Below are 11843 nucleotides of genomic sequence, written 5' to 3' on the forward strand. Positions count from 1 at the left end.
TGCACCAATCGGCATTAATGGGTGGAAATGATTGGGAACTTCAAGTTCCTTGTCGTTAATATTACTAACAATCTGTTATGGACCAACTACATTGATGCGACAGTGAAGAAAGAACACCAACACTTCTACTTCCAGAGGAAACTGAGGTAATTCTGCAGGTCTCCAATGACTCTTACAGACATCTACAGCTTCTTCCCCTATGTTATCAGTCTTCTGAACAGTCCTTCAGATTCACCTCTACCCCATTGTGGACATTGGATTTTGTCTATGGAACTGAAGCACGACAATACTGCGAACTATATTCTGCACTCTGTAGCTTTCCCTTTGCTCTATCTATTGTACTTGAGTTTGACTTGATTGGATTTATGTATGGTATATCTGATCTGTTTGGATAACATGCAAAACAGCTTTTCACTGTAACTCAGTGCATGTGACAATAATCAACCTAAACATTTCAAGCGACGTGGAACAGAGATTACATCGATTATTTCAACTAACTATTTTGGGAGTTTGATTTCATAATTGGAAGTGGAATGCATGAATAAAAGACTGATGTAAGCAAGAGTTGTTATATTTACTATATGGTTGTATCTTTAAAGTTAGAAGTATCTACACCACCTGAACCTATCTTACTAGTAACCATTGGTCATACACTATCACTGAGCCAGAAAAGATTTGTATCATCAGGTCCCTTGTAACGGGAAATAAATCAGTATTCTAACAAAGGCTAAATAGTGTTCTGGTTAAGACTTGTTCAGAGTAGGGATGCACAGGTTGCAGAGTGATTGGTGAAAATCTGAAGAAAATAACTTGAGTCATAAACGATAAGAATTAAGGATGAGACTGAAGGTAATGCCAAAAAAACATAGTTATATATAGTTCGTCGTAGGCCCCCCTCGGTCATGACTGACCATGGATGATGCATCCAAGTTGTTGGCTGCTTGCTCCAAACCTCGGCTGGAGTAGTGTCGCTTGTGGCTGAAGAGATCAAGGCAGGAGTGACAGTTATAATTATAATAATATATAATTACCATGAAATGACATAAAATTGAATTTTGTGAAAGAATTAATTAAAACATTAAATAGCGTGTGTAACAATGTGTGCAGATTCCAAAACAAAACAGGAACTGGAAGCAATAATTCAAAGTAAGCAGCCAGATGTGGATAACTGAAACGTGGCTATTTAAAGAAATGGACTGGCAGTTAAGTACTGAAAGATGTAAGGCATTTAGAAAGAACAAAGACGTGGGTAGGGAATCTCTTCTAATTAGAGACAGTATAATGGTAGTAAAGTACAATGAAATCAAAACAACCCATAAAGTGATGCACATTCACAGAAATAGATGGAAAAGGCAAAATGTCAGTTCTAAAGGGAGTAAAGAAACCCTATACCCTAAAGTAGTATAGGGTAGACACTATACCCTAAAGTAGATGTACAGACCTATACGAATTTTTTTAAATGACAGGGCAGGTTGAAAATGATTATTAAAGGCATATAGAGGGCTTCATAAAATGACACGCTGAATACAAAAGTGGGAGATTAAGTTGAACTTTAAAGTTCAGGTGGTGTAGATACTTCTAACTTGAAAGCACAAATTAGGCCACAATTCAAATATTACTTGCAATTCTGGTCCGCTCACTTTCAGAAGATTGGCTTGACTTCCCAATATGGAACTCCTCCCACTTGTTTGATTTGTTCGCCATTTGCCATGCCTTGATCCACTTATCCAATTGATTAATATCCCACTGTAATTCTTATTACCGTTCTTTACTGTCTCTGATACTATATATTTAAGTGTCATCTGCATACATACTAATCATGCCTTCTACATTTTGTCTAAATCGTGATATGGATGACCAACAGCAATGGGCCTAGCAGCAATCCCTGAGGGACACTACTGATCACAGATCTCCAGTAAGAAAAAAAAACCTGCCACCATTAGCATCTACTTTCTACCATCAAGCCAATTATGTGTCCAATTAGTTAGCTCTCCCTGGATCCCATTCGATCTATCCTTCCAGTCATGCGGCACCTTGACAAAGGGACAATTTTAACTAGTTATGATCTGGAATTTTAATTGTGGTGGAAAATAATTATTTAGAGATTTCAAAAGGGAACTAGATAGGATAGTGTTTAAGAAGGAACTACAGATGCTGGAAAATCGAAGGTACACTAAAATGCTGGAGAAACTCAGCGGGTGCAGCAGCATCCAGGAGCGAAGGAAATAGACAACGTTTCGGGCCGAAACCCTTCTTCAGATAGGATAGGTTCATTTACCCATTCAGCACTGGGGCCTATTATGAAATAACTAGAAGCTAGTTTGATCTTCTGTACACAAGTCCAGATCCAGTTTCATACCCAAATGTCGGTCTTGGTGTACTGTACTGGTGGACATGGGTCATATGTTATACAGCGCCACACACTAGTGGAAACTAATCTGATGTTTTATAACACAGTATAGCACTGAAGGGCACAAACCTGCTCCTCTCCATTAAGTTGTGTAATAGTGGACACAGATCTGTCATTTTATTCAATTTTGAAACATGGGAATCATTGGCATAACTAGCATATATTGAATATTCCTAATGCCCTAGAGAAAATGGGGTTGAGTTACCTCGACGTTTTGTGAATACCATTGAGCAAGGAGTTTGAAGTGTAAGATGCAGAAACTGAGGTTTTTATGTCTAAGTCAGGATGGTGTGCAACTTGGAAGGGAACTTGCAGGTGATGTTTCCACACACCTGCTGCCTTTGGTTACCTTGATGTAAGAAATTATGCATTTGGGGCTGCTATTAGGAAACCCTAGGTAAGAACATTTTGTTTAAGGTATACACTGCAGCCACTATGCAATCTTGGAAGTAAATGTTTAGGTTGGTGCCAATCAATTGCATTCCATTTCCCCAATGGTGTCAACCACCTTCATTGTTGTAGGAGCAACACACATCCCACAAGTTATGTGTATTCCATCATACTTGTAGATGTTAAACTAAACAGAACTGAATTGGTAGATAAGCTCTAAGATGGCAGAAGTTGAATTATTCAGAACAGGATAACCTGCTTCCGATATTTTCTTGCAGCCATGCTGTTTGTGGCTGGACCTGTTGAGTTTCTAATCAGTGGTGACTCGTTGATGGTGGGAGATTTGACAATGGTAATGCCAATGAACTGCAAAGGTAGGTGGTTACACATAGCCTTGTTGGAAATTGCTCTAACACAATAGCATTTATACTACTAATCAGCCCATCCCAGAATGTTGCAACGGTCTTGTTGCAGTCACACACTGACTGTTTCATTTTCTGAGGAGTTATAAATGTTGGTCTTCCCTTTGAAATGTTGTGTCCCTTTGGGATAGGGAAAAAAATTACCAGGCAAAGGGCAGTAAGATGGAATTGCTATCATGGGAGCAATCGAAATCAGGACAAAATAACCACCACATACACGACTATGAATCTATAAATAGGATCAGTGATTTTTATAGGATTGACTCCAGGCCAAAAATGTAATAGAAACATAGAAAATAGGTGCAGGAGGAGGTCATTTGGCCCTTTGATGGAAGTCAAAAGGGACATGCTTAACCAACATGTTGAGATACTTGGAAAAAAAGCTCCATAGATACGATAATTCGATATAATGCTTTGAAAGACTGGACAAGATTGTGCATAATCTGCACGCCAAAGAAAGTGGCCTGTCAATACCTCTGGAGTCGGATGACACATAGCAGATTAAATAGTATCCTAAATATAGAACAGCAAACAAGAGAAGGGGTTAACAGCTGCTCCACTATCTGGGAAAATGTGAGGAGTGATATTCTGGAACGATTTTAGCTGGAACCCCTGCTGTATGTAATTTGGACTTGAAAATACACTTCAAAAATTTGTGGACAACAACAAGTTCATGGGACAGATAACACTTAAGAAATATTGTGCAAAACACAATTATATAATATACTAGACCAAGTGGGACCCGTTGGGTCCCGTCCCCTCAATGTGCGGTTGTGGGGGTGAGGAGGGGGGCCTGCTGCGTCACACACACACTAACCACCCCACCCCCCCCCCCCCCCCACACACACACACACACTAACCACCCACCTTATAACCATATAACAATTACAGCACGGAAACAGGCCATCTCGGCCCTTCTAGTCCGTACCGAACACGTATTCTCCCCTAGTCCCATCTACCTGCACTCAGACCATAACCCTCCATTCCTTTCCCGTCCATATAACTATCCAATTTATTTTTAAATGATAAAATCGAACCTGCCTCCACCACCTTCACTGGAAGCTCATTCCACACAGCTACCACTCTCTGAGTAAAGAAGTTCCCCCTCATGTTACCCCTAAACTTCTGTCCCTTAATTCTCAAGTCATGTCCTCTTGTTTGAATCTTCCCTACTCTCAGTGGGAAAAGCTTATCCTCGTCAACTCTGTCTATCCCTCTCATCATTTTAAAGACATCTATCAAGTCCCCCCTTAACCTTCTGCACTCCAAAGAATAAAGACCTAACTTGTTCAGCCTTTCTCTGTAACTTAGTTGCTGAAACCCAGGCAACATTCTAGTAAATCTCCTCTGTACTCTCTCTATTTTGTTGACATCCTTCCTATAATTAAGCGACCAAAATTGTACACCATACTCCAGAATTGGCCTCACCAATGCCTTGTACAATTTTAACATTACATCCCAACTTCTATACTCAATGCTCTGATTTATAAAGGCCAGCACACCAAAAGCTTTCTTTACCACCCTATCTACATGAGATTCCACCTTCAGGGAACTGTGCACAGTTATTTCTAGATCCCTCTGTTCAACTGCATTCCTCAATTCCCTACCATTTAACATGTACGTCCTATTTTGATTTGTCCTGCCAAGATGTAGCACCTCACACTTATCAGCATTAAACTCCATCTGCCATCTTTCAGCCCACTCTTCCAACTGGCATAAATCTCTCTGTAGACTTTGAAAATCTACTTCATTATCCACAACACCACATATCTTAGTATCATCTGCATACTTACTAATCCAATTTACCACACCATCATCCAGATCATTGATGTACATGACAAACAACAGTGGACCCAACACAAATCCCTGTGGCACCCCACTAGTCACTGGCCTCCAACCTGACAAACAGCCATCCACCATTACTCTCTGGCATCTCCCATTCAGCCACTGTTGAATCTATCTTGCTACTCCCCAATTAATACCCAACAATTGAACCTTCTTAACCTTCTTCCATGAGGAACCTTGTCAAAGGCCTTACTGAAGTCCATATATACAACATCCACTGCTTTACCCTCATCAATTTCCCGAGTAACCTCTTCAAAAAATTTAAGAAGATTAGTCAAACATGACCTTCCAGGCACAAATCCATGTTGACTGTTCCTAATCAGACCCTGTTTATCCAGATGCTTATATATATTATCTCTAAGTATCCTTTCCATTAATTTGCCCACCACTGACGTCAAACTAACAGGTCTATAAATGCTAGGTTTACTCTTAGAACCCTTTTTAAACAATGGAACAACATGCGCAGTACGCCAATCCTCCGGCACTATTCCCGGTTCTAATGACATTTGAAATATTTCTGTCATAGCCCCTGCTATTTCTACACTAACTTCCCTCAATGTCCTAGGGAATATCCTGTCCGGACCTGGAGACTTATCCACTTTTATATTTTTCAAAAGTGTCAGTACTTCCTCTTCTTGATATTACATTAATATTCCTCTCCTTGATATTACATTAATATTATTCATTGGCTCCTTTTACCCCATCCCTGCCCTATCCACTGACGCATAGCCCCCAACTCGCAGGAACGTCTAGAGAGGGAGGGGTGGTAGTGAGGGGGTAGAGACAGAGAGAGAGGGGCAAATTAAGTCCAATGTATGAATTGCTATATATTGGTGGGAAGATTGATACTACATACTTGGGGAAAGAAATGTCTGAATGGGGCTGGAAAAAAGATATCAAAGGTGTCGATATACAAATAATTTGATGCCAGTTAAAAACCATGAAAATAAAGTGCTGGAGTTCATTTCCTGAGGGATAAAATTCATAAGCAGGGAACCAATATTATAATTTGCATTGAACTTAACTATATCGTGTGCTATATGGTTTCTTGTGTCAATGTTTGTTTTTAAATGTATAAATGTTTTGTAGAAAATATAAATCTCTCAACTTTGGTTTTATCGTTGTATCATTTGAAGAGACCGAGGTTACTTGTCTTTTATATGTCTATGCACTACTATGATTCACTTGACACCTGCTAATCTTTCTGATCAACGTGTCATGATGGCCTGCATTTCTCTAATCTGCAGAATGTAATAGATTCCAGCCAGTTTTGTCAGTTTTGCATTACCATACTGTGCTCCAACTCACCTGTCCACTGTAATACAGCTAGTAATAACCTTACCTTTGCACCATTACATATATGCTGGATTTTCTTGCTTGACACCCATGACATCCTCAGTACCTTTTTAACCTGACCAACCAAGGCATACTGCGCTTAAGTCACCAAAGCAGTGACTCTTGTGAATAAAATACCGGCCATTTCAGCTGAAGATAGGAAACATATCGTCATTGTGGACAAAGCGGGAAATCAGACTGAACATGGAAAACACGTGAAAAAGCAAATGAGGACAAAAATGGGAGCACAAGAATAGATTTGCGGTCAACATAAAAAGAAATCTGAAAGTCTGTTGGAGGCATAATAACTTGAAAGGTTAGAGGGTTAGTGGGAATGATGGGTTAAAAATGGAGATCCATTGGTAGTGGCAGAAGCATGATTGCAATTCGAAGTATCACCCACCCATGAAGATCACTTTGCCAAAGCTATTGTAAATGAAAAGATTGCTACAATGTGGACAAGACACAAAAAATAAAGGATTTGAGTATTAAAGTGGATGTCATCCTGTCTAGCTGGGATACATCCAAGGTCAAAAGGGAATTAAGGTTAGAAGTTGCAAAAGTACTGCCACAATCTTTCTCCACAGATACAGATGTTGTCTCAAAGGACAAGAGAATTGCAAATGAGAATATATCATAACAAGAACCTGAGCAGTAGGGCAATGACCCCTGCAGGCTACTCTACTTTTCAATACCATGGCTGCTGTAGTGCAAATTCCCTGCTTCACAAAGCACTAAGTCCAATAGCTAATGGAGAAAATCGCAAAGACTTACCACCTGCAATGTAAAAATATTTCTTCTTTTCACTCTCTGCTTAATAATAAATGCCTGACTTCTCCCTCGTTCTAGATTTTCCAGCTAGAGGAATCGACCTCTCACAGTAGCCTGTCAATACCTCTTAGAAATGTGCATGCCTCAATGGAAGTGGATGTTGAGAATGCAGGGTGACTTGGACAAGTTGGGGGAGTGGGCAGATGCATGGCAGATGAAGTTTAATGTGGATAAATGTGAGGTTATCCACTTTGGTATCAAAACCAGGAAGGCAGATTATCTAAATGGCGTCAAGTTGGGAAAAGGGGAAGTACAATGGGATCTGGGGTTCCTTGTTCATCAGTCTATGAAGATAAGCATGCAGGCAGTGAAGAAAGCGAATGGCGTGTTGGCCTTTATAACAAGAGGAGTCGAGTATAGGAGCAAAGAGGTCCTTCTGCAGTTGTACAGGGCCCTAGTGAGACCACACCTGGAGTATTGTATGCCGTTTTGGTCCCCTAATTTGAGGAAGGACATTCTTGCTATTGAGGGAGTGCGGGTAGGTTTACAAGGTTAATTCCCGGGAAGCTGGGACTGTCAAATGCTGAGAGAATGGAGCGGCTGGGCTTGTACACTCTGGAGTTTAGAAGGATGAGAGGGGATCTTATTGAAACATATAAGATTGTTAAGGGTTTGGACACACTAGAGGCAGGAAACAGGTTCCCGATGTTGGGGAGTCCAGAAATAGGGGCCTCAGTTTAAGAATAAGGGGTAAGCCATTTAGAACGGAGACGAGGAAACACTTTTTCTCACAGAGAGTTGTGAGTCTGTGGAATTCTCTGCCTCAGAGGGCGGTGGAGGCCGGTTCTCTGGATACTTTCAAGAGTGAGCTAGATAGGGCTCTTAAAGATAGCAGAGTCAGGGGATATGGGGAGAAGGCAGGAACAGGGTACTGATTGGGGATGATCAGCCATGATCACATTGAATGGCGGTGCTGGCTCGAAGGGCCGAATGGCCTACTCCTGCACCTATTGTCTATTGTTATTCTAAGCTGCACCGAGTAAAGGCCATTCTTCATCAGTCTTCTCAAAAATTGTCCTCTTAGCAATTGATTAAAGGGCCTGTCCCACTTGGACGACCTAATCCACGAGTTTAGAAGACCCTAGACTAGTTGAAAAAAATGTCAATGTCGTGTTGACTCTCCGAAGTAAAAGACCACCTACGACTATGTCTACGACCTCCTACGAACCCCCTCGACCTCAGTCTTCCACACCTAAGACCAACTACGACTAGCTACGAGTGGAAAATGATCACATGATAAAATGATGTCATGTTTGCATTTTTTTTTTTCTCGGGCCAATTACCAACCTACGACTACCTACGACTACCATCACAATCTACTACGACCTACCTACGAGTAAAAAATATCAATTTTTTCCATGCCAACCTTTTTTTTACTCGTGGACATTTTTTGAGGCCATGAGTACGCGGAGACCACTCACGAGCATGAGGAAGAGTGACCTACGACCTTGTGGCGACCATGCTGTGAGTATGAGTCAAGGGCAAACTCAGCAAAGGTCGCCAATTAGGTTGTGAAAGTGGGACGGGCTTAACGGCAAGTACTGCCTTCAGGGCAAGTACATCCTACTTTAGAGGCAGAAAATGAAACTCTCATCAAAATCCTGCACCATTGCAGCAAGACTTTGTACTTCATCCCTCTTGTAACAAAGACCAACTCATATTGTCTTTCTATTCCCAGTTGTCTGTACGTTAACACAAACTAGTTTGGCAACATTTTAAATAGTATTTTATTTCTATTCAAAGTCAAAGTCAATTTTATTTGTCACATGCACCCGAAGGTGCAGTGAAATGAATTTGCCAGCAGCGATACACTTAAAAAGAAGACACAATACACAATAAGATTTAACACAAACATCCACCACAGCATTCTTCACTGTGGTGGAAGGCAACAAAGTTCAGCCAATCCTCCTCCTTTGTTCACCCGTGGTCGGGGCCATCAACCCTCCATCACCGCTACCCACAGCCCGATGTACAGGCCCCCTCACCGGGATGATCAAAACTCTGGCGTCGGGATGTTCAAACGCACTCCGCGGCTTGGAGGTCCCGAATTGGCACTTTCCTACCGGAGACCGCGGCTTTAAGATATTATAGGCCGCAGGCCGGCGGTTGGAGCTCTTCTCTGGTAATCCCCGGCAAGGGATCCCAGGCTCCGGATGGTAAGTCCACGCCACGCCCGCAGCTAGAAGCTCCACAGACCACAGTACCGTGATGCCAAAGTCACCAGGCCAACGATCGGAGCACTCCTCTCTGGCGACCCCCCGAAAGGGTTCGCCCGCTCCGTGATGGAAATGTCCACGCTGTGCCTGCTGCTGATGCTTCGGGCCCGACTCCGGGAAAGGCCGCTCCAATCCAAGCTGTTAGGTCGCGAGGGAGGCGACATGGAAAAAGTCACCTCTCCGTCGAGGAGGCGACCAAAAACGGTTCCCCCCTTCTCCCCCCCACCAATCCCCACACAAGACTCACCAAGAGACACCTAAACTAACATTAGACACACCAAAACAAACAAAAAAAGTCGAAATAACGAACACGCTGGCAGGGCAACCAACTTGCAGCGCCCCCCACCGACCAAAGTGAATATCCTCAAAATTCTCATATTAATATTCCATCTTGCCCAATGTAACCAGTCCGTATTCCTTTGCATGCTCTTTGCATCCATATATTTTGCTTTCCCACCAGACTTTTTATCACCTACAAACTTGGATGGATTCTATCCCTTCAACTTAGTCAGTAATACAATTACTCAGCTGAACTCCCACAACCAAGTTTGTGACTAGCACCCCAGCAGTCACAATATTTCTGCTTCAAAATCTGTTTCTTCCTGTCCGCTATCTTCTGTTTGAAGAGGTTGATAAGGATTAACTGGGCAATTATAGTTCAATCAATTGCATCTAAGTGATAGGAAAGCTTTACAGAAACAACTCTCTGGATGAAAACTAATACTGTCTTGGACAAGCAAGTATAATTAAATCAGCATAAGGTTGTTAATGGCAACCTAGTTTAATTAGGTTCAGTTCTCTGAGGTAACAGGATGGACAAGTGCAGTGCAGCTGATGGTGTTTGTGGACTTGCAAAAAGCATTTGATTATGTACCAAATCTTAGAATACTCACCATCTATTAGGCAGAGCGTGGCTAGCATTTTTAATTCACTGCCTGATAGAGGATATTGATACAGTAGTGGCCTTCTGAATGAAATTGCACAGATAAGTGGGAAAATGATTAGGACCAACTGGATTGCTCTTCAAAAGATCCAGTGACCGCTAACTGGCTTCCTTCTGCATTCCGCTGTTATCTGGTTCTTTGCAACAAAAACAGTTTGAAGCAACTAGCTCTGACCTTGAAGCTTGTGCTTTCACTGAGCAATGTTATGTGCAATGATAACTAAACTGGCCACAAGTAAGTCAACAGGTTGTGAGACCTGAACACTTGTCCATTACAGGCAGAGTTCTTTTGTATTGTGCATGGTTTGATTATGTCAAACACAGGCGTGTATCTCCAGTTGAACTCTGCAGGTTAATCTCCCACTTGCATCCCTGCCTCTGGCCTCACAATTCATGCCTCTTCTCTCCTTATCTTAAACCCTTTGTCTCCTTGTTATCTCAGGTCTTTGTCCACCCGTCTGCTAATCATCTCCCCCTTCCCAACCCCCCTCCACTTGCCTGGTTTTGTCCCGCATCAATCTCTCTTCCATCAAACTCATCTCCCCCTCCCCACCCCCCGCCACATTCAGTCTGAAGGAGGTTTCTGACCTGAAACATCATTGACAACAGGGCTGCCAACGCTCACGCATTGAGCGTGAGAATCACGCATTTCGCCAAATTCTCACGCTCTCACGCTGATCACAAATTTCTCAAGCTCTGTCGTGAGAAATTCTGTGATCAACGAGAATTTCAAAGCTCATATCAACTGCACGGGCCGCGGGTGTTGGAGAGCTGAAGGTTATTTGTTGTTCTGTGGAATAAATGTCCTGGAAACTCACAGCAAGGTAATTGAATTTAGTGAGAAAAGCATTAAGAAGTCTGAAGAATGTGCAGCTAAGTGGATAGAAGTGGAAGAAAGTCTTGAAAGCAAAGTCGCTGCTAAGGTGCTGCAACACAAAGAGGACAGCCAAGTCGTAAAACCAGTGAAACATTGTGAAGCAATTGGAACTGAAAGGTAAGATCTAAAGTCTGAATTTATGAAAATTAATCTGTATGGACTTTAATTAATTTAATTTCAACCTCATAATGTGAAAAATTAGATCTGCAGGCTGAAGTTGAGGGCCCAAACTATGTCTATCCATAACAAATTAAATTAAAAGTTGTCACTAATGCCAGCTTGCTGAAGTCAAAGAAGTCTTCTTTAACATCTAATCTCGGTGCTCTGATCACTTCCTGAGAAAAATGCTCTGATCACTTAATATAGTGAAGCCGCCCGCGGTCTCCGGTAAGAAGCGGCCGATTCAGGAACTCGGAGCCGCGGAGTGTGTTTGGATCAACTCCGCGGGGGGGGTGGGGGGGCGGTTTACATAGTGCCGTTCGAAGCGGCGACTGCAGAGGTTTCAAGGCACTGACCACGAGAGAATAAAGGAAGATTTACTGCCTTTATTTGCTTCCATCGCTGTGAGAAATGC

The sequence above is a fragment of the Amblyraja radiata genome, chromosome 8 (genome assembly GCF_010909765.2).
Source record: "Amblyraja radiata isolate CabotCenter1 chromosome 8, sAmbRad1.1.pri, whole genome shotgun sequence".
NCBI classification, from domain to species: domain Eukaryota; kingdom Metazoa; phylum Chordata; class Chondrichthyes; order Rajiformes; family Rajidae; genus Amblyraja; species Amblyraja radiata.